This window comes from Bos indicus, chromosome 29 (genome assembly GCF_029378745.1).
Source record: "Bos indicus isolate NIAB-ARS_2022 breed Sahiwal x Tharparkar chromosome 29, NIAB-ARS_B.indTharparkar_mat_pri_1.0, whole genome shotgun sequence".
NCBI lineage: Eukaryota > Metazoa > Chordata > Mammalia > Artiodactyla > Bovidae > Bos > Bos indicus.
The window spans coordinates 33,545,407-33,570,899 of NC_091788.1; the positions used below are offsets into that span (position 1 = coordinate 33,545,407).

A 25,493-nucleotide genomic window follows, 5' to 3' on the forward strand; every position below is an offset into this window, starting at 1 on the left:
TCCTTGGGGTCTGCCACTATCCTCTGCTCCCTTTCTCTTCCATCTTCCCTATTCCTCACCTCTCTTTGCCCCCTGACTGCCTCCACATCAGCTCCCCAGCATCTGTCTCTCAGCAACAGTGTCATCAGTGTAGCCTCAAAGTGGCTGGACAGCCCAGGGGCTGGTAGATCACATCCCTTCCCTAGAGTTCCTGACTCCGGTCTAAACTCCCAGGCTGAACCCCATGTACCCTTCGTTTTTGAACCCCTGGGGGCTGTCCACTCAACCCCCACATGACATGCACCCAGTCACGCGGACTCACCTCGAGGCCCGTGGTGGGGCCTTGGGCAGACAGAACTGCTCTTCTCTGGGGACGACTCCCGAAACCTGCCCCCTCCAGATCCTCCCCCCGTCTCAATTAGCTAAAGATGGTGGTTACACCCCAGAAGCCTACCTCTAACTTTTCCTCCACAAGCATGTGATTCTTCAGTTTTCAGAGTGACTGCTAGGCCAGTGTCCTAACTTCCCTTATAGTTTCTTTCACTTCTGTCCTGAAAAGAAGAACAAATCTAACAAACCCTTCAAAACCCACACTGTATGCCACCAAAGAGATTCCATCAGGTAGGGGGGGTCACCTGTGCCCCTGGCTCCCTTCATCAGCACCCCTTCCATGCTGACCCCCCAGCTGCTTTGGGAGGTAGAGTCAGAGCTGAGGCTCGCGAGCTCCGGGCCGCCTGTCCTGGGGCTAAAGGTGATGTCAGTTTTAGGAGAACCATGAGCTGGGGCCCCTCCAACTCCCCAGGGCGGTTTCTGAGGCAGCAGCTGGTGCTGTGAGAGCTGAGTCCAGTTGAGTGGTCTGGGGCACTCATACGCCCCTCTGAGCTCAGGTCCTTGTCTGTGAGGAAGGAGCGGTAAAATCCTGCCCTATGGCTTTGTTGAGAAGATTAAATGCAGAAGCAGGACTGCAAACGCTAGGTACGTGTACGGAGTTTCTAGAGAAGTGGGTATGGAGCATCGAGGCATCAGGTTTGCCGGGGAGACCAGCAGCAGGCAGCCCCCGGCCTCAGAGAGGTCTCAGAGAAGCCCCACAGATGCCCCGGGGCCTTGGGAGAGGCTGGCAACCTCACTGCCTCCACCACCTCCATCTGCATCCTGTTGTCTGCCTGGACAGGCATGACCAGCATGTCACAGTCTTCAAACCCTTTGCCCTTGGTGCCAGAGATGTGGGAACTAGGTCAACCCACTCAAGTTCGGAGGTGAGGCCCCGGCAGGAGAGCAGCCTGATTTCCTGCCTTGATGAGACAGCAGGCAGGTATGGAAAACATGATCTGGCTATAAAATTAACGTGGGTAAGGGACGCAGCAGAGGCACCGAGAAACCCTTGGTCCTTCCGAGTTCTGTGCCGTGTTCATGTGGAACCGCAAGTCCTCAGGACAGCACGTTGTCTTGGGTTCTATGGCTTCACCGAGCCTTGCAGACACATCCACTTAGCAGGGGTTACTTGACTGGGTGGTCTTCCCTGGTAGTTCAGCGGTAAAGAATCTGCCTGCAACGCAGGAGATATGGGTTTGATCCCTGGGTTGGGAAGATCCCCTAGGAGGAGGGCACGGCAACCCACTCCAGTACTCTTGCCTGGAGAATCCCATGGACAGAGGAGCCCAGTGGGCTACAGTTCATAGGGTCACAAAGAGTCAGACATGATTGAAGCGACTGAGCACTCATACACGCACTTGATGGGGTGATTGGGAAAGAGCAGGAACAAAGAGAGGGAAATAAAGGCGGGAGAGTCAAGCTGTTTTTATAACCCATTGTGTGGAAGGGCCCAGCTCCCCGCTTTTGTGCTGATTGAGGCATGGTTTAAATTCGACTTCCCCTCGAAAGAAACCACAGCACCAACAAAATGACTGTCTCGCATGTTCTGTATGTTGGCAGGTCTGGGTAGGACAGAGGCCCCTGGCTGCTGGAGGTGGAGGTATTGCCAGGTTGGGACGTGTGGAGAAGCTGCAGAGCTCACAGGACAGTGCAGAAGGTTAGGAAGGGCCAGATGGTCCAGTGGCTACAGGAGGGGAAGCCGAGGCCCAGACGCTCAAGATCACCCAGCCTGTTGGTGGCAGAAGTGGGCAGAGCACAGAGGTCTTCTGACCCCCAATCTTGAGCTTCCCAGGACTGCAAACTGCCCCCTAAGAAATGATTCCAAAAGGAGTCATGGCGCCAGAGACGGCTGAGCTTGGTCTGCTTCTGTCATTTGGAGGGTGTCTATCACAGAGAGAGGGAAAACTGAGGGCACCCCATGAGCCTGGCACGGCCTGCAGACATGACGGCTTCCCCAGGAGGCAGAAAAATGGGGGAAATTTGGGGAGGCACGGGCTGCAGCTTTGGGTCACCCTGTCCCCAGGCTTCCCTGATGACTCTCCTTTGTGCTCAGGCCTGGTAAGGACCCCAGGCTGCCCGCCTGCTGGGGTCAGAGGAGGGGACAGAGCCAACGAGCCTCGCTCTGGCTTCTGCTGGTTGGCTGTGACTCCTGGTCTGCCTGGATGGAGCCGGAGGATAAGAAGAACAGGAAGAGAAAGGAAAGCAGCTGGAGGATGCAGGATGCCCGTCTGCTGTGTGGTGGAGGGGCCTGAGGAGGAAGGAGGCATGCGGGCCCCCAGCCAAGAGGCTCAATTAGGGTTCCCTGGCATCCACAGGCCCGAGGAACAGCCAGTGCCTGTGGGAGGTCAGAAACCGACAGACTTGGAGCCAGTTGAATCTGGGCTGAAGACCTGCTGCTCTGCGTCAAATTGCCAACCTCCTTGAGTTCTGAGCAGAGAAGGCAATGGCACCCCACTCCAGTACTCTTGCCTGGAAAATCCCATGGACGGAGGAGCCTGGTAGGCTGCAGTCCATGGGGTTGCGAAGAGTCAGACATGACTGAGCGACTTCACTTTCACGCATTGGAGAAGGAAATGGAAACCTACTCCAGTGTTCTTGCCTTGAGAATCCCAGGGATGGTGGAGCCGGTGGGCTGCCGTCTATGAGGTCGCACAGAGTTGGACACGACTGAAGCGACTTAGCAGCAGCAGCAGCATGAGCTCTGAGCGTCACTCCACGGTATAGGCGACCCTGCTGACCTTAAAGACTTAGAGTGAAGATTCAACAATGAAGCTCCAGCCCAGCTCCTAGCACAGAAGCCAGCACGATGGCCGTGGTCCTGGGTTCCTGGGGTGCCTGCGGGCTGGCTCCCGCCATCCACCTGCTCCTGGAGTTCACACACTCAGACCAAGAGGAAAACGAGGAAAGGATGCATGTTCTCCCACAGTGACAGAAGCCAGCGGCTGAGCCCAAAGTCCACGCTGGGTCTCGACTTCCCCAATCCACTGTACTTAATCGATGGGTTCACAAGCTTGGCCAGAGCAATGCCATCCTTCGCAGGGACATGAGGGGAGACAGAGGGGGAGAAGGTACTGGGCATGTGTTGGAGAACCAGGTTATGGACGTCTGTATGTACGCCGCCGTCAGGATCTGCTACAGATCCGACTTTGAGCAACTGGAGCCCGGTTACTTGAAGGAGATCCCTGAGAAGGTGAGGTTCTTCTCAGACTTTCTGGGGAAGAGGCCTTGGCTTGCAGGGGCCAAGCTCACCTAGCTGGACTCCCTGGATTATGACATCCTTGATGGGCACCGCCATGTTTGAGCCCAAGTGCCTGGATGAATCCCAAACCTGGAAGACTGCCTTTCCCATGTTGAGGGCCTGAGGATCTCTGCCCCTGAAGCCCAGTCGCTTCTGCCCAGGGCCTCTGTTTCTGGAGACTGCCCTGTGGGGCAGCAGGTGGGACCTTCTAACCAGATGGAGTGAGGAGCCGGTGCCCTCAAGAGCAGCCGGACCTCCCTGCCCCCAGAACCACCTGTCCTTTCCTTTCTCCTTCTGGCCACTCTAGATGCCTTCACAGCCCCCTTGTCTCCCTCCCAACTCCCTTCCCATCCTTCCTTTAAAGCTTCAGCTCCCGTTTTTCTTCAACAAATTTCCTCCCCCACCCCCATGTTCTTCCTCCTGCACTAAAGCTCAACCAGACCGTCCTTCCTTTCCGTGGTTGCTTCTGCCCTGAGGAGTCCACCAGACCCCTGTCCCAGAGAGCTCTGCCCTGAAGACCTGACTTGGCTAGTGTGGGGGCCATGCTTCCCTGTGTGGTTCCTGCGTGCCCTATCTGGTCCCCAGTAAAGACTTAATCATACCACCAACAACTACAAGACTCTAGTACGTGTGCTAGAATCTGAACGTAGCAGGCGCTTCTCATGGCTCACTCCCTTCCTCCCACAAACCCAGCCGGCCCCACCACTTCGCTTGGTGCTCCAAGGTTCTGAAAGCAGAGAAGGCAACGTCCTCTAGACGCTCAGGCTGTCCTGGCAGCGGAGGGTCCACTGATCCCAGACCAGGGTCTTCTTCCTATGGAGCTTCCCAGAGTTACTGCCAGGCACCGCCAGGCTCCAGAGCCCTGGACAAAGGTTCTCGGATGCCTGTCTTTAGACATAGATACAAAGCGATCAGCGTAGTAGATCCCAGAATTCAAGAGAGATGGAACTGCTGGTCTAAAGCCATACATCATCAATGCACAGTGAGGGGGGACTTTGGCCACGTGGGCTCTGAACCCCAGAGCCGGCTAGGAGGGGCTTGTCCTTGTCTGGAGAGCCCTCGGATCCTCTGCCACTCTGCAGGCACATCAGTAAGAGATGCACTTGCAGGCAGACAGACGCCAGTTCAAATCTCAGCTGTATTCCTTTCCAGCTGCATGACAACGGGTTTGACCTCTCTAAGGTCTGCTCCCTTGTGTGAAAAGGAGGATGCCAGTTCATTCGGAAGGCTGCCCGGAAGAACAGCTTGAGAGAGGCACACCATTTAACCACCACCCAGTGGAGGTGACTTGACGGTGCTTCAGACCAGTGACCGGTGGTCCTGACACTGCACTGTTCTGCTCCTTTCTGTTCTGTCCTGAACCTCTTCTGCTTCTTTGCTTCACTTGAATCCGATCCAGTGCCATCAAGTCCTGATCTTTGACCCCTCCCATCAGCCTGACCCTCCATGGTCCCCACATCTTCAGAATAGCCCTGCTGGAAGTGACCCATCCCATCTGACCCTGGCTCACCTGGGATCAGCAGGTAGGTCTCCCTCCCAGGACAACTCCTTGAGCCAGGAGCCAACGTTCCCCAGCAGGAGGGGCCAGGGCCCCAGGAAGAGGAATGGTTCTGGGTTTGGGCCTCCACTTGGGAGCTGGCTCAGGCCCATCTCTGGCCACTCAGCCTCCTGAGGAGCCTGCCGTGAGGGACGTGTGACTAGCCCTAGACCCTCAGTGCCCTGGTCCACTCCCGGCGGATCCGTCCACACCTCATTTAGCCACTTAGGGAGGAGAAAGAGCAAGGGGAGCTGGAGAAATCTGTCCAGACCCTGATGAATAGTTTCCCAAGCCTGCTGTTGCCATGGCAGCCAGCTGGGAACACCATTTCCAGGGCCCGAGGCGCTAAGACCTGCACGGGGGGCTGCCCTGCTGGGCTGCTGCCCACTCGCCTACCCCCACCCGGCCTCCTGGCTCCTTAGCAACTGCTGTCACCATTGCCATCGCAACCACGGCTGCAGCTTCTGCACTGGCAGCTGGAGTGGGGGAGGGGGCAGTGTCCAGGGATGTTCTAGGAGGAGGCGGGGAGTATGTGCCTGGCAGAGTTGAGGTACTTATGAGGTAGGAAGGGAAAACCTGGGCCACTTTGCCTCAGTGGCTCCTTCCTGACTATAGACTCCTAAGGATGTGTTTGTGTATCTTGGTGTATGTGGGTTTTTCTGGAGAAAGAGTTTAGAGTTTTTATCCAACTCTCAAAGAAGACCAAGATCCCCGGTGAGTAAGAGCCACAGTCATGGACACTTCTGCTTTCAGAGTCAGAATCATCTCAGGGACTGGTTGATCCCCAGGCTTCAGAGATAAGCACAGGGGAAAGGTGGAGGCAGGAGGCGTACTACTCAGGGACCCCTCAGGGGTGCCCCCTGGGGTCCTTTGGGAACCGGGGCTGGCGTCTCCCTCCTGACCACCTTAGATGGTCCATCCTTCTCATCTGCCCCGGCTTGCAGCTCTGCCCCGAAGTCAGCTGTGCAAACCATCTGTGTTTCCTGTGCCCAGCCCCTGAGTCCCGTGTCCTACACACCCTCTACAGTGTCCCAGCAACCTGCACACTGACCAGCGGGGATGTTCACTCACCACTGCCATTTAGAGATGAGAACTTTGAAACAACGGATAAAGTGAGCCATCTGCCAAGTCGATGCAGTGGGTTTCCCTGTCCCCGAGGAGCAGGAGTCACAGGGCACCATATTTTCTCGGGGGACACTGTGCAATCGCCACTGTTGGCTACATGCAGATCAAAGGAAGTGACCTCGGGACATCCCTGTAGACTGACCTCTGCTACAGAGAATTGCCCATGCCCGCAGGTCAGGTACCCCTGGGTATCCTGGGTGGTACCCTTGGGCGGGCAGATGGCACAGTGTCTCTGGCTACCAGGTGCCTGGGTCAACAGTCTAGGTGAGGGATTTTGAAGGTTCCACAGAGGGAGCAGAAAAGACCAGATGCCCCACACTTCACTGGCATGTGGGGGGCGGGCAGGTGTTCATGAGGGGCCTGAGAGGGAGGTGAGAGGCTTGGAACACCCCCAGGCCACGTGGGCTGTTGGCATCCTAGCAGAGGATGACAGGGACGCTGTGTTCGTCACTGCTGTGCAGAAACACAAGGTACCATCCGATCCGCAAGTGGGAGTGGGGGGCTCCGTCATCTGCAGGCTTCTGTGGGAGCAATCTCTCGGCCCCTCATCTTGCCCCAGAGGCGCAGCGCCGAGAGCAGATGGTGAGGGGGAGGAGGGTGGGTCCCGATTCCTGAGTCACTTGTCTGCCGGGCTTCCTTTTGGGGGTGCTGGCAAGTACAGCACGCTCCATCATCGCTGACAAATTGGTGGCCGGATGGCAGGGAGGCGAGGGTCAGACAAAGGAGGTGACGCTGGGAGTGCCTCACACCCAGTCAGGAGGTGATTAAGCTGTGGAGGAGAAAGCCGGGGAGTCATCGCTGACTCAGGGATGAGGCTGCTGCTCTGTTCTCGCCTCACCTGCCCGCTCACTCGCAGGCTGGAGCGGGGAGGCTGGTTGAAAAGGTGAGTGATTCAGAGGCACTTTAAAAAGCAGCGCTTCTTAAGCTGACGAGCTTCTGAGACTGAATCAGACTTTTTTTTTCCTTTAATTTTCCAATGTGAGGAGGTTGGAGTCTTTTCTCAGAACTAGGGACAGAGCCCAGGGTGGACACAGCTGGGGGCCTGGACAGGCGAAGCAGCCATGTGCCCCCTAGCTCTGAGTGGGGTGTGTTTGAGAGAGGCTGCCGGCTGGCTAGTTAAGGGCCTGGGATGTGAGCCCAGTCTGGACTCACTAGCTCTGGGCAGTGACCACTCCCTCCAACTCCACGGCAACCCCAGGTCTGTTTTCTCATCCATAGGAAGAGACTAGAATTCCTGGGTACCAGACTGGGAGGGGAGAGGGCAGGGCAGCACCGGTGCAGCCCTAAATGAAGAAGAAGTAACTTCTCTTCAGTTTCTCTCTCCTATTCCGAAGAGAAGTAAGACATCCTGATTTATATCACACGCTGTGGTCACAACAGAACAGTAAGATGGGTAATTCAGTGATGCAAATTACCCTCAAATACAATAAACATTTACTGAAAGACGCTGCTTTATTGTTGGCGACCCCTCTGGGAAGGTGCTAAAGGTGCGCGGATCTGGTTGGTGGGTGTCCAAGGAGACTGAGATGGTGCTCCTTGTGTTTTGGGTTCAGAGTCTCAAAGACAAAAAGTCAGAAAACTAAGCTTTTGGAAGGGCTGAATATAGAATAATCAAGACCCTAAACCTTGGAGGGTTCGTCAAATGCCCCATGTCGGGCTGGGTGACACCAAACATGTGCCTTGAGAGTGAGTCTAATTCTCTTCCAATTTTTCTTTATCCCAAAGGAGAAGGAAGAATCTTTGACCAGCAAGAGCAGCCAGCTTGCAAAGACAGGATGGCTGACATGAGGTGCAAACAAGCAAGTCAGGGAGGTCACTTGTTTGACTTCCAGGATGCATTGCCCAGAGCCCGCAGGGTGATTCCAGCTGTGCAGGGCACCCGTGCCCAGAGCCCCTGTGAGCCTGGCAGCTGACAACATGCACCCAAGGGGCCAGGTCTCGGCTGGGGCTCACCTGGAGACACACCCTCCATCCTGCTGTCCACGGGCTCCCTCCTGCCTGGTACCACTCCCACCACCTGACCGTTCTGGGCTCTGCCAAGAGCCGCCTGTTCAGCCGGTGTGAGCTGCTCACACATAGCTTTCCTGCTGTTTCCTGGGGTTTATTATGACCTTGGGAAGAGTCAAAGCCATTTTCTCCTTGGCAGGAATGGGCTTTGGGCTTGTCTGAATTCTAGCCACAGATGCATCCAGAATGTTCCCACAGCCACAAGAGCTCCACAGTCAGGGTCACTTAACCATCAAATTGGGAGCCAGGTAACCAAGATCTTGGTTGGTTCCTGCACCCACTGGTGGGAGGGGCCTGACAACCCATGAAGCGTCCTTTTCTGCTCCCAAAGCCCCGCTTCTTATACATGCCTGGCCTCCACCAGCCACACAGACAACTCTCCTAGGAACTTCCCTCCTCACTTGCCATGCATGGGCTGCAGCCTCTTGCCATTGAAAGCACAGACCACAGCCATCAGCATATAGATTGAGCTGTTAACACAGGAAGAACAGAGTGAAAAGGGAGGGGGCTTACAGACCTGAGGTGGGCTTTTCTGGGGGAAGGTGGTTTCTGAGATGAGGGGTCAACCAGCTGCTTCTGCCACCTCACCAAGGAGAAGGGGAGAGTCCGAATAAGGGGGTCATCACTATGCCTGGCCCCTCCCCCATAGGGGCAGAGGAAGGGGCAGGAAGCAGGGCTGGCGTGTCTCTGCACCCCCACTGCCAGTCCCAGGCCATCACCCCGACACGTCCTGCTTGCTGAAGGATCTCCCTGTCCAGTCTCTACTTTCCATAGTGGGTCTTGATTCTCCTTTGAATCTTGGCCACAAGCAGACCTTTGCTGAGTCTGTGACCACAAGGCATTTAAGATGCAATGTTAGTTCCCCCCACCCCGGGGGAAGGGCGGGAGGCAGGTGGCAGGGCTGGATTGGAGCCCAGGATGATGCTTGGTGGGAAGCTGGAGGGGCAGGTAGACTCAGATTACACACTTGGGAGTCCAGACGAGGGAGCTGATGCCTCGTGAGATGAAACGGTTTGTTTACCGAGAGCTTGTGCTCATTGATGGGAGAGCAAGACTACGCTCAGGTCATTGGACACCCGAGCCTTCCTGCAGCTGTGGAACCTATCCCATCCAGCAGTGGCTCAGGTGATGACGGGTGGCACAGCTCTGGGAGCAGAGGGGCACCCCTGTGTAACCTCGACCCCTTCCAGATGTCCCTGCCTTGCACCAGGGGTTACATGCATCCTGGGGGCACACTTGGGAGGAATGACCTTTTAGAGGTGTTATGCCTGGATAAACCTCCAGACCCTGTGGGAATCAAAGCTCTGAGTGGAGTCCTGCAGTGTCTGCTGTGGCCTCCACGCCTCCCCTGTCTCCTGAATGTCTCCTGCTTCCAGGGGGCTCATGGCTTTCCTAGTGACACTGGGATTCGTGGTTGTCACCACTCCTGCAGCTGACCCTGTGTACTCCCTCCTCCTACTTCTCTCCATGTGCTGCTCTGTGAACAGCTGTTCCTGCCTGGGGAGGAACACCCAGATCTGCAGACCAGGCTCCTGCTGGTGATGTGAGTGCCACTGCACACACGGCCACACACACTCGACATCATCTCTTGCACACTTGCCACGTGCTGGATGGCGGAGTGCACATCACATGTGACGGGATCTCTGCCCCAAGCAGTGGTCAGGTGAGTGAGGAAGCTGCCTAGTCAATCGGTGGCTTCGCGGCAGCACGATGTGACCCATGTTTGGCCATGACAGGCCCAGGCCAAAGGAGTTTCAAAACAAAACAGATGGATGGTTACATCAACCTGGGAAGCAGGAGGTGCCCAGAGAGGGTGGGGCTTGGCTGGATCCCTGGAGGATGCCTGGGGGGTCAACCAGGGGAAGGGCGTTCAGGAAGGGAAAACGCAAACGGGACATATACCAGGCAGGTGTCCAGCTGCTGGAATCCACTGGAAATCTCTCCACTCCTCACCCGGAGCAGGCTATCATGGTGGGAAGGGCTCCCCTGGCAAGAAAGTCAGACACAGGTGTGGGCCAGGGCAAGTCACTGACCTACACCTCATGGAACACGAGAGGACTGGATAAGATGGTCTCTCAAGTCCTTTCCAGCCCCAGAGCTGCCTTCTCCCCCTAGACCACTCTAGAAACCCCAGACAGAGCAAATAAGGTTCACCGACACTAAGACCTCCTCCCAGGAAGGCAGGTGAGGATGGAGCAATAGGGCTGCAGGGGAAGTAGGGGGCTCACCTTTTTGGTCAGGCAGGCCCCCTCCTCCTGTGGGCAGGAGGATGTTGGGGCAAGAAACTTACATCTGATGGACATGCTAGTGGGAGCTTTTCTGTCACGATGTTCCACTCCAGTGCCTTCACTTCTATTATTACACCAGTGATTTATTCCAAAAACATAAACTGAGCAACTGGCTCCCTAGGGAGAGGTTCCCCCCCGCCCTGTGAGCCGCCTCCCCAGCCTACTGTGTCTGCTGTGCTTGATTCAAGCTCATTCTTGGGGTGGGTGGGGGTGATGGCAGGGCTGGGCAGGGGGGCTATGTCCCTGCTATGTCCTCCCGGACACTGGACGTTAATGGCTCCGACCAGCGGTGCTGCCTGCCCGGTGCTGCTCTAATGCATTTGAAACCTGGGTGAATGTCATTCTTGGAGCTGTGGGTTCCTCACCTCTGAAACATGGAGGAAAATTCTGAGAAGACAGTTTCCCTTTTAGGAACCTGGGGACAAGCAAAGACTTGAGTTCCAGCCGGGTGCTCTCTCCCCTGGTGGCTGGTGCTCCCCATCCCAGGAGGATGGACACAGCTCTGGGTTGTGCTCCTTCTCCAGGGGCCATTGTGGGCATCCCCATTAGCACCGCTCCAGTACTGTGGGGCTGGCAGGAGAGATGCTGTCACAGAAGGCAGGATCTGGGACCACCTGCTGTGTCCTTGAGACAAAAACCCTGGAGTTTAAAACACCCTCCCAATAATCCATTGTGCTTGGCTTCTCCTGGCTGAGATGGAAACTGGTGAAGGTCGTGTGGGGGCTGGGCTGGGCAGACGTGTCACCGAGGCATGCTGGGTAATCGCTCCCTCCTCAGGACCCAGGAGATGTTCTGCCTGCACGGTGCCGTCATTTGTCACTTGGCATATGTGGATGTATATTTTAGTGATTTTATGAAACACAGCCCGTCTGTATTTCAAGTCTTTCAAGGGAAAGAGCAAAGTGATACATAGTAAGTTTTCAGTAATTAACTGATTTTCTTATTGCAGACGATTATAACCCCAGTTTCAGAGTTCATGAGTTTATTAAAGAATTGGAATTTTGAACTGTCAGAACATAGGAGTCTTAGCATCCTAGGCCAATTTCCTCATAGACCTACATACACAGCATAAGTTATAGTATCTCTCATTAAAATCTTCCAGGAGGGCTTCCTTGGTGGTCCAGTGGTTAAGAATCCATGTTGCAATGCAGGGGACACAATTTCGGTCCCTGGTTCTGGGAATATCCCACATGCCCTGGGCGGCTAAGATCGTGTGCTGTGAATACCGAAGCCCACATGCAGTGGCTACTGAAGACTGTGTGCCTACAGCCTGTGCTCCACGACAAGAGAAGCCACCAAAACATAACTAGAGAGAAGGCTGCACTAGAGAAGAGCCCATGCAGCAACGAAGATCCAGTCCAGCCAAAAATAAATAAATAATATAAATTGTATATAAAAATATCACCGGGGGAAGAGGAAGCAGGTGCCAGGCTGTGAAGGTGGCAAGAAGAAGCCCCTGAAGCAGCCCAAGAAGCAAGACAAGGAGATGGATGAGGGAGATAAGGCATTCAAGCAGAAACAGAAGGAGGAGCTGAAGAAACTTGAGGAGCTAAAAGTGAAGGCCAGGGGAAAGGCCCCCTGGCCACAGGTGGAATTAAGAAATCTGGCAAAAAAATAAGCTGTTCCATGGACCTAAGACAGTGATGATCCTTAGTTCCATTCCTCTGCAAACACCGGCATTCCCTGCCATAACAGCCTTTGCATCCTCTAGCTAAGATGAAGTCTTGTCTTGGAACTTATTGTACATTTAAGAATAAACTTTTGTAAAAAAACAAAACAAAAATCATACACTGGCTCATTTGTCTTCATTTCTTCTCAGCCGTTTCTACCTTAGCTATGAGATCCATATAAACCCAGTCCAGAATCCTGCCAAAGTGTATTCTTAAGTCTATGTTCTATTCTGATTTCTGTACCACCTGAAATTAAACCAACTCATTGGAAAAAAAAAAATCCTCCAAAAGGTGTGTATGGCTGGAAGGCTGACATCTGTTATCACTTGGCTCTTTTTGTTCCTTGCCCAGGGCCAGTCGGCAGTGACACAATTGAGTTGGAACATTGACCCCAGGCTCATTTTCTTTCTACCATGTCGTGACTCTTCTTGGTGTGTGGGCCGAGGCAGTGGCTTCTGGATGGTTCTGTGAACTCAGCTATGCATCAGGAGGCTGAGGCAACGGGGGACAAGACGGCCTTGCCAAGTTCAAATGAGCAAAGAAGAATGTGTAGACTTTCTAACAACAAGAGCAGCAGGTCATCCAGATTCTGGAGGGGGAGGGTCACACCAAGTCCCCCGCACCCCACATGATGCCATGTCTCCTTCCACCAGGAGAGGAACGTGGTCATGACCATGCCCCGTGGACTGCAGCATGCCGGGCTTTCCTGTCCTTTACCATCTCTAGGAGTTTGCTCAAACTCATGTCCATTGAGTGGATGATGCCATCCAACCATCTCATCCTCTGTCGTCCCCTTCTCCTCTCGCCTTCGTTCCTTCCCAGCATCAGGGTCTTTTCCAATGAGTCGGCTCTTCGCATCAGGTGACCAAAGTATCGGAGCTTCCACTTCAGAATCAGTCCTTCCAATGAATATTCAGGATTGATTTTCTTGAGGGTTGACTGACTGGATCTCCTTGCAGTCCAAGGGACTCTCAGGAGTCTTTTCCAGCACCATAGTTTGAAAGCTTCAAGTCTTCGGCGCTCAGCCTTCTTTATGGTCCAACTCTCACATCTATCTGTACATGACTACTAGAAAATCCATAGCTTTGATTTTTACAGACCTTTAGACATCCTAATAGAGGCAGAAGAGGTCTAAATGATTTTTACCTTGACTCCTTCTTTAGGAGGAGTCTGAAAGGAGAAGAATCTGAAATCCAGAGGTGACATAGGGCTTCCTCAATTTCTTCCCCCTACCCCAATTCACCTGTAGTTCACCTGCCCTTACCTTTAGGTGTAATGGCTTTAAAGCCACCTCTCCTCTTCCTAAACTTCTTATACGAGAAAGTGTTTTTAAGCTCGTACAGAAGATGATCCAGACACCTCTAAATCTCTAAGGCAGGACATGCCATCCTAATATCAGTAAAGACTTTCCATCTCACTTTCATTTGTTTGCTGCTATATTTCCTAAACTTTTCAGTAAATAGAAAAGGGATCCCTCCCTTATATATCAAAAAAAAAAGTGAAGGATACTAAAAAATTCTTTTTGGCTGCACTGGGTCTTCATTGCTGCTCGCAGGCTTTCTCTAGTTATGGTGAGCGGGGTCTACTCTCTTGCGGCACACGGACTTCTCATCGTGAAGGCTTATCTTGTCGCGGGGCACTTTCTCTAGGGTATGCAGGCTTCAGTAGTTGTGGCACACGGGCTTAGTAGCCCCGGCATGTAGAATCTTCCCAGACTAGGGATTGAACACGTGCCCCCTGCATTGGCAGGCAGATTCTTAACCACTGGACCACCAGGGAAGCCCGTTATGTATTTTTCCATGGGTGTCAAATAGACAGATCTGCCCTCCCAGGGGCCTTGCTGCGGCCTCTTGTTGAGGTTAACACAAGAGAGCTTCCTTGCTCATAAGCCATCTAGCTGCTTAACCACCTAAAGTCAAATGAAGGTCGTTCGTTAGTCCCTTGGAGAACTGACTCTGCCTAATGACAGAAAGGTAATATCTTTAAAAGCTTTCTCTTTTATTTCCTGCCAAAGTTCAGGTTGATTTATAGGCTAGATCCAGCCTGGGCTTCTGGCACCCAAGCTTGTCAAAGAGGAAAACTAGCATAAGACCACTGGGACTTCCTGATGGTCCAGTTGTTAACACTCCTTGCTCCCAGTGCAGGGGACCCAGGCTCAATCTCTGGTCAGGGAACTAGATCCCACATGTTACAACTAAGAGCCCACATGCTGCAACTAAAAATCCTGTGTGCCACAACCCTCTGCAGCAAAACAAAAAACAAAAAAGCCCACAGAGACCCTCATAGGTGGAGCTATGGAATAAAGATGCTGTGGGTGGGTCTCGGGAGAGCTCTCCCCAGTTTTGTACCATGTAGTTCTCAAGATGTAGCCATGAGCATCTTGAACAGCATCTGAGAAACTGCTAAGATGCCAAGCTAAAAATACCACAGAGCAGCGCAATCAAGGAGAAACACAGAGCTGGGCATGACTCCCCTGGAAGGTGTGAGACTCAAGCAGGGGCCAGCCTGCCATGCACACCTCAGGCTCTCGTTGAGGGGACCGCCCTGGGACTCAGCCTGATGGAGAGTGAAGGGACAAATGCTTCTGGCTTTAGACCCTTTTATTGTGGAATCAGGTAGTTGTCATGCACATGTCTCACGAGCACCCACCATGTGCCTAGAACTGAAAGTGGAGAAAACGCCACTCCTTGAGGACATGAACTCTGAAACCTGTTGTCGCCCTTGGTGACAAGTGTAACTTGGCTTTTGTGGCTTCTGGCTCTCTGCATCCCAGTTTCAGGATCTACTTCTTCTAACACTTAATCATGTGTCCCTGATGAATATTTTCTCTAGTCTGCTTCTACGAACAGTCTGTTCCTGATTATTTGGAACATTTTACCATCCGCGCAGCGGCCTCCCCTCCCCCCACCACCGCTAGGGGCTCCATCAGCAGTTTCATGGTCTCTGGGCAGCAGGACCCACTTCCCTCAACCTTTTTGCTGGAGCTATGGCCAAATGTCATAGGCCCCCGCTCAAGGTGCTCTTAACTTGAGGAGTGAGGGGTGGAGGGGGAGGACAGATGAGTAAGGGGCAGTCTTGCTCCCCATATTTTAAAATGACAATTGTTATTAGAGACAAAGCCTTGTCTTTGAGGAATCAGTAGTCTAAAGATAGATGTCCTGCTATGGGCAACCATCCACAGGACTCAAAGAACAAACTTTAAAAAAGTAACAGGAGGCATTAGCATTTATATCTTGCACAGATCAAGGTAAGCATGTTTGCACTCTGATATAATTTGGTTACTCTGTCCCTGGCTGTTCCAGCGGGAAATGCTTTCTCCCTCATATCCTAAATTATGTTTGAAGACTATTCCTTTTAGAGGACAGAGGTGCAGAGCCATGCACCCCTTCTGGCTCTAGCATCTTGCCGCTGACTTGTCTGTCATTTGTGAGATGGATGGAGCAAGAGGTCATGAGGTGACTCAAGAGAGCGTGAGTGCTATTGATGAACTTTCAATAGGTTTTCAAAAATGTAAAATACTTGTTTTCACTTGTCCAGCCTTGACCCATTTGTTTAACTTTCCTTGTGAGTGCTGTGTGGAAATACCCCAGCCACACTGGACGCATGGCCTTACAAGTGGATACTTGAGTTTACCTTGGAGATAGGTAGATTTTGCTTTGCCTAGAAACTCTGAAGGGCTTCAAGTTTTGTGGATGGAGAAATAGTAAGTTCCTTAGGGGCTGGAATCCCGGGCACTGAAGCAGCTCTGCTTTTCCTGGAGCCAAGATCCCCAAGATCTCCTGTGGGCTCCTCGGCACAGAGGGAGGCAGTGAGCAGGTGAGGAAGGTTGTGGTCAGCTCCCACCAAGCATCCTCCCTGAAGTGTTGCTCTTTGGGAAATTTCTATTAGTACCAGAGCACCTTGAACAGTAGTCGGATTGATAACAGAGCCCTGTAAAGTCCCCGCACACGAGCCCAGCCATGGCAGCCTCGGCGAGAAAACAGGTGTGCGCTTGGGGCTCTGCTGCAGGGTGTTACTAGAGAGGGGAGGACTCAGTGGCTAAGCCCCTCCCAAGGAGTCTACAGTGACGGTGGGGGGAGGCTGGGGGGCTTCTCCGGGCAACTAACACAGGTCTGTGAGCTGTCCTTGTGCTGAGCCAAGGGCTCAGGGAAACTGTTTTATCTTCATCTCCACTCTTCCTCTGGCAGGTCCCCTGTTTGCATAATGTGATCCTGGCCAGATTTGCCGTATCCTGGCGGGGATCCCGACACCTACCTTGTCTTCCTTGGGCCCTCAAGGACATCGGAGCCAGGGAAGATGCTCACGCAAGGGGGTGCAAAGTCAGAGGTCTCTGCAGCCTTGTCCTGTCAAATGGCATCACCCCATGGTCCCAGCTGCCCTTCCTCCTCACAGTTAGCCTTCCGTGCCCCTGGTTCTCCCTCGAGGGACAAAGCATCTGAGCACATGGGCCCTGACTTCATTACTCACCAGGGTAAAGCGCTGGTGACTCAGACAGTAAAGAATCTGCCTGCAATGCAGGAGACCCCAGGTCGATCCCCGGGTTGGGAAGAGCCCCTGGAGGAGGGCATGGCAACACGGTCCAGTATTGCTGCCTGGAGAATTCCATGGACAGAGGGCCCTGGTGTGCTACAGTCCAGGAATGGGGCGGTGAAGAGTTGGACACGACTGAATGACTAACATTTACAGTTTCAGGGTAAAGGGGGTCAGTCAGAACCGAGATCTCTGGGCTGAGATTCACTGCCCTGCAGAGCTGGGGGCCCAGGCTCACGGCTGATCTCTGTGGTGGCTGGACAGAGAGTGATGCACTGCTGGGCAGCTTATCCTCACCTTGGGAGGCGAGCTTTGTCACTGTCGTTCCTGCCAACCCCTGGGTGCCCACTTGGAAACTGCAGAGGAACCGAGGCTTGTGCTTGGAGCCAGCTGCCACACCAGGAGGATGTGGAGCAACCCCAGGCGGAGGTCTCCCCGGGACAAGCTCCATCCAGAAACCTGGGGAACTTTGCCAGGGTGACTGAGCCACTTGGAGGTGGGTCCTCTAGCCCCAGTCAAGCCTGCCGTGACACCGCCCGGGCTGACACCTGCCTGCAGCCTCATGAGATACCCTGAGCAGGGGCCTTCCAGCAGAGCCACTGTCTGCTTCCTCCTGGGTTCCACAAACTGTGTGGAACTATATATGCTTATTGTTTCAGTCTCTGGAACATGTTCCAAACACTCCAGGACTGATCCCATCAACCCTTCCTCCAGACACCCCAGGACTGACCTCATCAATTTGTGTTTCAGACACAAGGACTGACCTCATCAAACCATTTCCTGACATCCAGTAATTACCTCATACCTTTTTCCAGATACACCAGGAAACAGCCTCTTCAAGAGGTGTTTCAGACACCCCAGTATTGACCTCATCATGCCTTTTTCCAGACACCCCATGATAGACCTCATCAAACCTTTCTCTAGACACCCCAGGACTAACCTCCTCAATGGGTGTTCCATACAACCCAAGACTTTCCTCCTTAAGTGTGAAAAGACACCCCAGGATTGACCTCATCAAGCCTTCTCCAGACACATCAGGACTGACTTCATCAAGTCTCCAGATGCTACAGGAATGACCTCAACAATCTGTGTTTCAGACACAAGGACTGACCTCATCAAGCCATTTCCTAACACCCCAGTAGTGACCTCATCAAGCCTTTTTCCAGACACCCAGGAATGACCTCATCAAGCCTTATTACAGACACCTGAGGACTGATCTCATAAAGTCTTTTCCCAGAAAACTTGTGAATGACCTCACCGAACCTTTTTCCAAGCTCCCCTGGACTGACCTTATCAAGGAGTAATCCAGACACTCCAGGACGGACCTTCTCAAGGCCTTTTCTTGAAACCCCAGGACCTATGTTGCAGGTCCCCAGCTGCAAACTCTCACTCCTCTCAGTAGTTGATTTCCTCGCCTCCCATGAGAAAGGACAAGACCATCTTAGAAAGAAGAAATAAGACTGCTACCAAGCAGGGTCCTTGGACTCTTTAATCAATAGGAATTGATCAGAAGGCAGAGGACTGAATTCAGGGAAGGTTTAATAAAGCAGGGGCCTCTGCTGCAGCAGAGAGAAAACAAGTAACAGGTGTCCTTGCTGTTCCTTGAGGTGGTGAGCTGCTCCCTTAATTAGGGTGGAGTTCAGGATTGTTCCAGGGGTTATGCTGGCATGAGGATTAGGTGGTCTGCCTGCCCCCTTGTTAGTACCGTGTGCAGGGATCAGGCACAGAACCCTGGTTTCGCCCCTGGCACCTCAGAAGAGGCAGCTGGGTTTTGGCTCTCTGTATCTTGTTGAGAATTTGCCCCGACTGTGTATGCAGTTATTTTTAGTCCCTTATAGTTTTTTTGTATCTGTTGCTTGGGAAGAAGTTTGTCCAGGTGCAAACACTTCACAAACGGCCCAGGTCCCAGCTTGTCTTAAAACCAGAATTTACTCCATGGCAAGTGTGCTGCTTATATAGCTGCATTTAAACTTGATGGCGACCTTGTGAGAGGCAAGCTGTTATCATCCCCGTTTACAGGCTTCCTTGGTGGCTCAGATGGTAAAGAATCTTCCTGCAATGCTAGAGACTGGGGTTGAGTCCCTAGGTTGGGAAGATCCCCTGGAGAAGGGAATGGCAACCCACCCTAGTATTCTTGCCTGGAGAATCCTGTGAACAGAGGACCCTGGCTGGTTACCGTCCATGGTGTTGTGAAGAGTCGGGTACGGCTGAGGGAGATGAGAACGGGGTCCATTCTCTTAAGCAGTGTGCCAGGCTCACAAAACAAAGACACGCAAGACCATCACTGAGAGCAGTGTTGCCTGCTTCCAGGCCTCCTGTTAACAAACACAAATCCTGTGTCCAACAGGTCCCAGGGATGTACACCGTCAGCAGCAGAGACCAGAAAGGCTGTTAAAGGACCCACGACCCTCGAACTCCTGGAAGGTGGACAGCAAAGTGGTTATTTTAAAGCCAGGAGAGGGAGGGGTGGTACAGGGTTGTATCAGCTATGCACAGTTCTAACTGGCTTATGGCGAGGTTAGGGCTTCCCTCATAGCTCAGTTGGTAAAGAATCCACCTGCAATGCAAGAGCGGAGAAAGCAATGGCACCCCACTCCAGTACTTGTGCCTGGAAAATCCCATGGATGGAGGAGCCTGGTATGCTGCAGTCCATGGGGTCGCTAAGAGTCGGACAGGACTGAACGACTTCACTTTCACTTTTCACTTTCATGCATTAGAGAAGGAAATGGCAATCCATTTCAGTGTTCTTGCCTGGAGAATCCCAGGGACGGGGGAGCCTGGTGGGCTGCCGTCCATGGGGTCGCACAGAGTCGTACATGACTGAAGTGACTTAGCAGCAGCAGCAATGCAAGAGAGCCAGTTCGATTCCTGGGTCGGGAAGATCTGCTGGAGAAGTGATAGGCTACCTACCTACTCCAGTATTCTTGGGCTTCCTTGGTGGCTCAGCTGGTAAAGAATCCGCCTGCACTGCGGGAGACCTGGGTTTGATGCCAGGTTGGGAAGATCCCTTGGAGAAGGGAAAAGGTGATCCACTCCAGTATTCTGGGCTGGAGAATTCCAGAGTTGGATATGATTGAGTGATTTTCACTTCACTATGATGAGGTTTTTGAGGTTATAGGGCAGAGTCACAGGTGTTAACATTATCAATCCTCAAGCTCTGGGAGGCCTGGGGACTATGAACTCTTGGTTGTTAAGAAGTTCATTTCTTCCATTTGGTGGTGGTTTTAGCATCTGAAAAACAGCTCAGGAAAAGTGCAGCAGACACTGTTATCTGAGTATGTCAGAGAGGAAATGAGGGGGGAGGGGTCTGTCCCAGGAAGCCCCATGGGGTCCTGCTTGGTTACATTCCCACTACTATCATTCACAGAATCCAAGATTGGGAAGTGACTTCAGAATTTCTAGAAGAGCTCCTCTAACACAATGGCACGCCACTCCAGTACTCTTGCCTGGAAAATCCCATGGATGGAGGAGCCTGGCCGGCTACAGTCCATGGAGTCGCAAAGAGTCGGACACGACTGAGCGACTTCACTTTCACTTTTCACTTTCCTGCATTGGAGAAGGAAATGGCAACCCACTCCAGTGTTCTTGCCTGGAGAATCCCAGGGACCGGGGAGCCTGGTGGGCTGCCGTCTATGGGGTTGCACAGAGTCGGACACGACTGAATCGACTTAGCAGCAGCAGCAGCAACACACTTGAAGAAGTGGACACTAAGAGGTCTTGAGACTGATAGAATAGCTCAGCCTTTGACAGTGTGACCAGATTGGTTTTGGACTTCCGGTGTGTTTTTCTTTTCACATCACCATTGGAGGATAAGATCTGCTGTGTTTGTCCCCCACAGCTCCTGGATGACTACTCAGGGTTCATGAGGACTCGGAAGAGTGACAGAGTTTTAATCCACATCCTGAAGACCTCCTACTTTTAAAAATAAGCCAAAATATCAGACTATTGATAATGGAGGAAGACAGCATTTTCATTTCCCAGCTGCCCTGCGTACTGGTGAGAAGAAGGTGCACCTGGCTCCATGAGGGCCACCCCGCTGTTCCTGGAGGGGCTGAGGATCAGCCAGGTAGCTTTGCAGGCCTAGGAGATGCTCAGGAGGATCACAGCCAATTCTGAGGTCTTCTCTGATAATAACACCAGTTTAATTACAGTCCAGAGTGTAAATTCCAGTTTGCTTATATTTCAAATGTGTGTTTCATTTCAAATGTGACTTTCCAGCTCCTTCTCTCTCCTTTTTTTCTCTCTGTGGCATAAAATATTTGCATATTTGAATGTCAAATTCTCCAAGTGCTGGAAGCAACAGGCCCTGGTATGTTCTTGAGTTATTTTGTACAGCAGCATCTGTCTTGTTTCAGCAGCCACCAGAACTGAGAAATGACCCAAGAGCAGCCTGCCAGGAAGATGGAGGGTGGGATCCAAGTGGGAAGGGGGTCCCTCTGAAATGGAGCCCATCGGGACTGGGGCCCTGCTAGTCCAGGCAGCTTCAGAACAGAGGTTTCCCCAGCTTATTTTTATTTATTTATTCATTTTAAAAGAAAGGCAGATTACCAGAGGAAACAAATACTGAATGACGGCTACAGAATGTATCTTTGGAACTTGCTAGACTAATTATGGAAGCTCCAAAATCACTTTAAGAGCAACACATTTTGTTTTGCAATATACATTCTTGTTGCCAAGATTTTTGGGGGGGAATTTCAATCAGAGTCCATCTCAAACTGGATTGGTGATGCTGGAGAAGTGGCATTAGGAGGGAATACTCTCAATAGGACAGCACCTTTCAAGGAGTTTCCTGACTTTTTTCTGTATACACATGCAATATTTCCTGCCATATCCTTGGGCAAGAAATATCACAGCTATCAGTGATTTAGGCCTCCAAATGTGAATGAGGATTCCCAAAAGGTAACCCAAAGCCTGTGATCCAGCAGATGCCACCTGCCCTCCCTCCCGCTACCCCTCCCCTACACACAGTGATTGTTAAGGAGCTGTGGTTAGGGGGTAATGCAAGAAGCAGCCATCTGCCACACCTTCCACTCCTTGTGGTGAACAAGGAATTAAAGATGTAAACAATTAAGAAACAGGATTTGGCCCCAGATAGTATTCTTGGGGTTCCCTGGTGACTCAAATGGTAAAGAATCCACCTGCAATCCAGGAGACCTGGGTTCAATCCCTAGGTTGGGAAGGTCCCTTGCAGGAGGGCATGGCAACCCATTCCAGTATTCTTGCTGGAGAATCCCAAGGACAGAGGAGACTGGTGGGGAGAGGAGACAGAGCTACTGTCCATGGGGTTACAAAGAGTCGGACACGACTGAGTGACTAAGCACAGCACAGCTGAGGTACACATGAAAAGAATGAATTCAGTGAGCACAGAGGGTTGCATCTTCCCATATATAGAAGAATGCTGAATTCCTTAGCTTGATATCTGGCTTTCTTTATTACTTAACAATAATATTTGATGTTCAAACTTCCTGCCCCCTTTGTTGCAAACTTGTATATAGCCTGGTTATATGCAACCATTCAATATCATGGTAATCGAAGTCTATGCCCCAACCACTAATGCTGAAGAAGCTGAAGTTGAATGGTTCTATGAAGACCTACAAGACCTTCTAGAACTAACACACACAAAAAAACACTAACACCATCATAGGGGACTAGAATGCAAAAGTAGGGAGTCAAGAGGTACCTGGAGTAACAGGCAAGTTTGGCCTTGGAGTACAAAATGAAGCAGGGCAAAGAATAACAGAGTTTTTCCAAGGGTCATAGCAAACACCCTCTTCCAACAACACAAGAGAAGACTCTAAACATGGACATCACCAGATGATCAATACCAAAATCAGATTGATTATATTCTTTGCGGCCAAAGAGGGAGAAGCTCTATAAAGTCAGCAAAAACAAGACCAGGAGCTGACTGTGGCTTCTATTGCAAAATCATGAACTCCTTATTTCAAAATTCAGACTTAAATTGAAGAAAGTATGGAAAACCACTAGGCCATTCAGATATGACCTAAATCAAATCCCTTATGACTATACAGTGGAAGTGACAAATAGATTCAAGGGATTAGATCTGATAGACCACCCGAAGAACTATTCGTGGAGGTTCATGACATTGTACAAGAGGCAGTGATCAAGACCATCCCCAAGAAAAAGAGATGCAAAAAGGCCAAATGGTTTTCTGAGGAGGCCTTACAAATAGCTGTGAAAAGAAGAGAAGCTAAAGGCAAAGGAGAAAAGAAAAGATATACCCATTTGAATGCAGAGTTCCAAAGAATAGCAAGGAGCGATAAGAAAGCCTTCCTCAATGATCAATGCAAAGAAGTAGAGGAATGGGAAAGACTAAAGATCTCTTCAAGAAAATTAGAGATACCAAGGGAACATTTCGTGCAAAGATGGGCACAATAAAGGACAAAAATGGTATGGACCTAACAGAAGCAGAAGATATTAAGAAGAGGTGGCAAGAACACACAGAAGAACTATAAAAAAAAGATGTTCATTACCCAGATAATCATGATAGTGTGATCACTTACCTAAAGCCAGACATCCTGGAATGCACAGTCAAGTAGGCCTTAGGAAACATCGCTAAGAACAAAGCTAGTGGAGGTGATGGAATTCCAGTTGAGCTATCTCAAATCCTAAAAGATGCTGCTGCTAAAGTGCTGCACTCAATATGCCAGCAAATTTGGAAAAGTTAGCAGTGGCCACAGGACTGGAGAAGGTCAGTTTTCATTCCAATCCCAAAGAAAGGGAATGCCAAAGAATGCTCGAACTACCACACAATTGCACTCATCTCACATGCTAGCAAAGTAATGGTCAAAATTCTCCAAGTCAGGCTTCAACAGTACATAAAATGAGAACTTGCAAATGTTCAAACTGGATTTAGAAAAGGCAAAGGAACCAGAGATCAAATTGCCAACATTCGTTGGATCATCGAAAAAGCAAGACAATACCAGAAAAACATCTACTCTGCTTCATTGACTACGCCAAAGCTTTTGACTGTGTGGATCACGATAAACTGTAGAAAACTTTTCAAGAGATAGGAATACCAGACCATCTTTCCTGTCTCCTGAGACATCTGTATGCAGATCAAGAAGCAGCAATTAGAACCGGACAAGAAAGAACAAACTGGTTCCAAATTGGCAAAGGAGTACTTCAATGATGTATATTGTCATCCTGCTTATTTAGCTTCTATGCAGAGTACATCATGTGAAATGCTGGGCTGGAAGAAGCACAAGCTGAAAGCAAGATTACCAGGAGAAATATCAATAACCTCAGATATGCCAATGACACCACCCTTACGGCAGAAAGCGAAGAAAAACTAAAGAGCCTCTTGAAAGTGAAAGAGGAGAGTGAAGAAGTTGCCTTACAACTCAACATTCAAAAAACTAAGATCATGGCATCTGGTCCCATCACTTCATGGCAAATAGACGGGGAAACAATGGAAGCAGTGAGAGACTTTATTTTTGAGGACTCCAAAATCACTGCAGATGGTGACTGCAGTCATGAAATTAAAAGATTCTTGCTCCTTGAAAGAAAAGCTATGACAAACCTAGACAGCATACTAGAAAGCAGAGACATTACTTTGCCAACAAAGGTCCGTCTAGTCAAAGCTATGGTTTTTCCAGTAGTCATGTATGGATGTAAGAGTTGTACTATAAAGAAAGCTGAGTGTGGAAGAATTGATGCTTTTGAACAGTGGTGTTGGAGAAGACTCTTGAGAGTCCCTTGGACTGCAAGGAGATCAAACCAGTCCATCTTAAAGGAGATCAGTCCTGGGTGTTCATTGGAAGGACTGATGTTGAAGCTGAAACTCCAATACTTTGGCCACCTCATGCAAAGAGCTGACTCATTGGAAAGACCTTGATGCTGGGAAAGGTTGAAGACAGGAGAGGAAGGGGACGACAGAGGATGAGATGGTTAGATGGCATCACCAACTTGACAGACTTGAGTTTGAGCAAGCTCCAGGAGTTGGTGGTGGACAGGGAAGCCTGGGGTGCTGCAGTCCATGGGGTCACAAAGAGTCAGATATGAGCGACTGACAGCCTGACTCCCTCTCCTGACTCTTAGGAGCAGTTTTCTCAGAGCTATTGAGATGCCATCTCTCAGGCTCAGCATCCTAAACATTCCCACCAAATAAAATAACTCTGCTTTCTGGGTGTGACGGTATTTTTAGTCGACATATAGAATGATGTCGGGAAAACTTTTGTACAGTACTTTCTCAGAGCTTTAAACAGCTTCCTTTTGAAACGATGCCTCTGTTTAAGTAATTAAAATAATAATTTCTTACATGTGCCAAGTGAAACCTGGTATCATGCTCACAGTGCCTCTAGGTGGTAGCCATCCTTTTTGTTGTTGTTTAGTTGTTAAGTCACGTCTGAGTCTTTGTGACCCTATGGACTGTAGCCAGGCTCCTTTGTCCATGGATTTCCCAGGTAAGAATACTGGAGTGGATAGCCATTTCCTTCTCCAGGAAATCTTTCCGACCCAGGGACTGAACCTACATCTCTAGCGTTGGCAGGTGGATTCTTTACCACCGAGTCACCTGGAAAGCCCAGGAAATCCTTGTTTCCAATCTACAGGTGAGAAAGTTGAGGCTCAGTGAAGATACTTTTCCAAGGACATATAACGGGAAATGGTGGAGATGACTGGGTTGGAGATTGTACTTACTGTGCTCATTGTATTACTGTTATTTGTAAAAAGACCATGACAGAAACATTTGCCTGTATAATATCCTGATGTTTGATGCTCAGACCGTG

General features: G+C 51.0%; 1 long non-coding RNA gene across 1 annotated transcript; it reads left to right on the forward strand.

The window, feature by feature from the left end:
* The first annotated feature begins 7,711 nt into the window (after nt 1-7,711).
* Nucleotides 7,712-12,332, forward strand: LOC139180594 (uncharacterized). The gene is made up of 2 exons (XR_011564828.1): nt 7,712-9,921; nt 11,649-12,332. It is a non-coding gene; the product is annotated as an uncharacterized lncRNA (long non-coding RNA).
* Nucleotides 12,333-25,493: the final 13,161 nt, after the last annotated feature.